Source organism: Rhinopithecus bieti, unplaced genomic scaffold (genome assembly GCF_001698545.2).
Source record: "Rhinopithecus bieti isolate Rb0 unplaced genomic scaffold, ASM169854v2 scaffold_82876, whole genome shotgun sequence".
NCBI classification, from domain to species: domain Eukaryota; kingdom Metazoa; phylum Chordata; class Mammalia; order Primates; family Cercopithecidae; genus Rhinopithecus; species Rhinopithecus bieti.
Window position 1 is genome coordinate 418,183 of NW_016830546.1, and position 4,270 is coordinate 422,452.

Consider the following 4,270-nt stretch of genomic DNA (forward strand, 5'->3'; position numbering starts at 1 on the left):
GCCTCTCAAAGTGCTGGAATTAGAGGCATGAGCCACTGCGCCCGGCCTATTCTGATTTTCTTAGTTTTTCCCTTATGTCCTTTTTCTGTTCCAAGATCTGATCCAAGCTGGCACATTACATTTGGACATCATGTCTCCTTTGGCTCCTCTTGGCTGTGACAGTTTCTCAAAGTTCCTTGTTTTTGATGACCTTAACAGTTTTTGTTTTGTTTTGTTTTACCTTGAGACAGTCTTGCTCTTTTGCCCAGGCTGGAGTGCAGTGGTGCGATCTTAGCTCACTGCCACCTCTGCCTCCTGGGTTCAAGCGATTTTCCTGAGTAGATGGGACTACAGGTTCATGCCACCACACCTAGCTAATTTTTGTATTTTTAGTAGAGACAGGGTTTCACCATGTTGCCCAGGATGGTCTTGATATTCTGACCTTGTGACCCACCTGCCTCGGCTTCCCAAACTGTTGGGATTACAGGCAAGAGCCACTGTGCCTGGCCTTTTTTTGGTTTGTTTTTTGTTCTGGGGGGGGGGGGTTGTTTTGTTTTGTTTTGGAGACGGAGTTTTGCTCTTGTTGCCCAGGCTGGAGTGCAGTGGCGCCATCTTGGCTCACTGCAACCTCCGCCTCCTGGGTTCAAGCGATTCTCCTGCCTCAGCATTCCGAATACCTGGGATTACAGGCATGTGCCACCATGCCTGGCTCATTTTGTGTTTTTTGTAGAGACGGGGGTTTCTCCGTGTTGGTTAGGCTGGTCTCGAACTCCTGACCTCAGGTGATCCGCCTGCCTCGGCCTCCCAAAGTGCTGGGATTACAGGCATGAGCCACCGCGCCTGGCCTAGTTTTGCTTTTTAAGAGACAGGGTCTCATTCTGTCACCCAGGCTGGAGTACAGTGGTGCAATCATAGCCATGGTAACTTTGAGCTCCTGGGCTCAAGTGATACTCCTGCCTCAGCCTCCAGAGTAGCTAGGACTACAAACACATGCTACCAAAAAAAGAAAAAATAAATAAATCTTTTATTTTTTAAAAATGTTTTATTATATTTTATTTTATTTTATTTGAGACGGAGTCTCACTCTGTCACTCAGGCTGGAGTATAATGGTGCGACCTCAACTCATTGCAACCCCTGCTTCTCAGGTTCAAGTGATTCTCCTGCCTCAGCCTCTCGAGTAGTGGGATTACAGGCATGAGCCACCACACCCGGCTAATTAATTTTTGTATATTTAGTAGAGACACAGTTTTACCATTTTGGCCAGGCTGGTCTAAAACTCCTGACCTCAAGTGATCTGCCCACCTCAGCCTCCCAAAGTGCTGGGATTATAGGTGTGAGCCACCAGCGCCTGGCCTTTAATCTTTTATATTGTAAAGATGAGGCTTGCTATGTTGCCCATACTGGTCTACGACTCCTGGTCTCAAGTTATTCTCCTGACTCAGCTTCCCAAACTGCTGGGATTACAAGTGTGAGCCAGAGCACCTGGCCTCATGTTGCAGTTTAAAAAAAAAACAACAGTGGTACTAAGCAGTCTGAGTCTTTATTTTTCTACAAGATTTTTAGAACTTCTTTATGAAATACTTGAGGCATACAGGAAGCTCTAAAGAATATTATAACAAATATCCATCTGGCAGGTGGATCACTTGTGGTCAGGAGTTTGAGACCAGCCTGGCCAACATGGTGAAACCCCATCTCTACTAAAAAGACAAAAATTAGCTGGGTGTCATGATACATCCCTGTAGTCCCAGCTACTCGGGAGGCTGAGGTGCGAGAATTGGTTAAGCCTGGGAGGCAGAAATTGCTGTGAGCCGAGATTGCTCCATTGCACTTCAGCCTGGGTAACAGAGTGAGACCCCGTTTCCAAAAAAAAAAAAACAAAAAAACCATACTTTTATCACATAGCTTTAGCAATCTTAATATTTTACATTTGCTTCAAGTTCTCTGTTAAAGAAATTAGTATTTCAAATAAAGTTATAGCCCTTACATACTCCTCCCTAATCTCATTCCCTTTTGTTCCCAGAGTTGACCACTATCCCAAAATGGTATTTATTTTTCCTATTAAAAAAGAAAACTAGGCCAGGCACAGTGGCTCACTCCTATAATCCCAGCACTTTGGGAGGCCGAGGCAGGTGGATCACCTGAGGTCAGTAGTTCTAGACCAGCCTGGTCAACATGGTGAAACCCCATCTCTACTGAAATAAATACAAAAATTAGCCGGGTGTGGTGACATGCGCCTGTAATCCCAGCTACTCTGGGAGGGGGGGCCAAGGCAGGAGAATCGCTTGAACCCAGGAGGCAGAGGTTGCAGTGATCCGAGATCGCACCATCGCACTCTAGCCTGGTGGACAAGAGCGAGACTTTGTCTCAAAAACAAAACAAAACAAAAACAAACAAAAAACAACTATGATTGATGTACATGTATTTCTACTGGGTATATACCTAGGAATCGAATTGCTGAGCTCCTAGTCATGTGTATGTTCAGCTTCAGTAGATACTGCCAATATGTTTTCTAAAGAGATTGTTACTGTCAGGCCTCTGAGCCCAAGCTAAGCCATCATATCCCCCGTGACCTGCACGTATACATCCAGATGGCCTGAAGCAGCTGAAGATCCACAAAGAAGTGAAAATAGCCTTAACTGATGACACTCCACCATTGTAATTTGTTTCTTCCCCACCCTAACTGATCTATGTACTTTGTAATCTCTCCCACCCTTAAGAAGGTTCTTTGTAATTCTCCCCACCCTTAAGAACGTACTTTGTGAGATCCACCCCCTGCCCACAAAACCTTGCTCCTAACTCCACCGCCTATCCCAAACCTATAAGAACTAATGATAATCCCACCACCCTTTGCTGACTCCTTTTTCTTTCGGACTCAGCCCGCCTACACCCAGGTGAAATAAACAGCCTTGTTGCTCACACAAAGCCTGTTTGGTGGTCTCTTCACACGGATGTGTGAGACACTTAGATTTTGAATTACTTATTTTCACATATTGTAACTAAAATGTCAGTTGGGGTCACCCTTTCTTTTTGAGATTAAATAAAATTGCATATAATGTTTTACCTCACATTAAATGGGAAGTCCAGTGTCATCATAGATCCTTTTGTGAATTCTAGGATTGAGAAGGAGCTTGATTCCTCTTGATTGTTGACCATTCTTGCTGGCCCTTGCTGAATTTACGACTCACTGATTTCACCCCCTGCAACTGTTCTTTCTCTCTTTCTTTTTGATTTTTTGAGTCAGGGTCTTGCTCTGTCACCTAGGCTGGAGTGCAGTGGCACAATCATGGCTCGCCACAGCCTTGAATTCCTGGGCTCAAGTGATCTTCCCACCACCACCTCCCAACTAGTGGGATAACAGACATGTACCACCACACCCTGCTAAGTTTTTCTGTTTTTTTGTATAAATGAGGTCTCATATATTGGCCAAGCTGATCTTGAACTCCTGGCCACAAATGATCCTCTTGCCTCTGCCTACTCAAATGCTGAGATGACAGGTGTGAGCCACTACACCTGGCCCCTTTCTTTTTTTTCTCTCTCTAACCTAGAAATATAATTATTTCTTTATTTCCTACCCTCCCCAAACTTCTTATGGAAGGCATCTGTATGAGTAGCAGGCATTACCGAATATTTGGGGGTAATATAAGGAAAAAAATATACCTATATAAACAACTCAAAATTGAATATTTGGACAGCAATGTTCTTTAAATATGTGTGTGTATATATATATATACACACGCATATATGTGTATATATATGTTTGTGTGTGTATATATATATGAAAAATACATTTTTCTTTTGAGACAGAGTCACGCTATGTTGCCTAGGTTGGAGTGCCTAGGTTGGAGTGCAGTCCAGCTTGCTGCAACCTCCGCCTTCTGGGTTCAAGTGATTCTCCTGCCTCAGCCTCCTGAGTAGATGGGATTACAGGTGCACACCACCACACCTGGCTAATTTTTTGTATTTTTAGTAGAGATGGGGTTTTGCCATGTTGGCCAGGCTGGTCTCAAACTCCTGACCTCAAGTGTTCTGCCCACCTCGACCTCTCAAAGTGCTAGGATTACAGGCATGAACCATTGCACCCGGCCATTTTTTGAATACTTTTTATTTGTTTGTTTGTTTTCTGAGACAGTCTCACTCTGTCACCCAGGCTGGAGTGCAGTGGCATGATCTAGGTTCACTGCAACCTCCGGCTCCCGGGTTCAAGCAATTCTTCTGCCTCAGCCTCCCAAGTAGCTGGGATTACAGGTGCCTGCCACCACGCCCAGCTACTTTTTGTATTTTTAATAGAGAC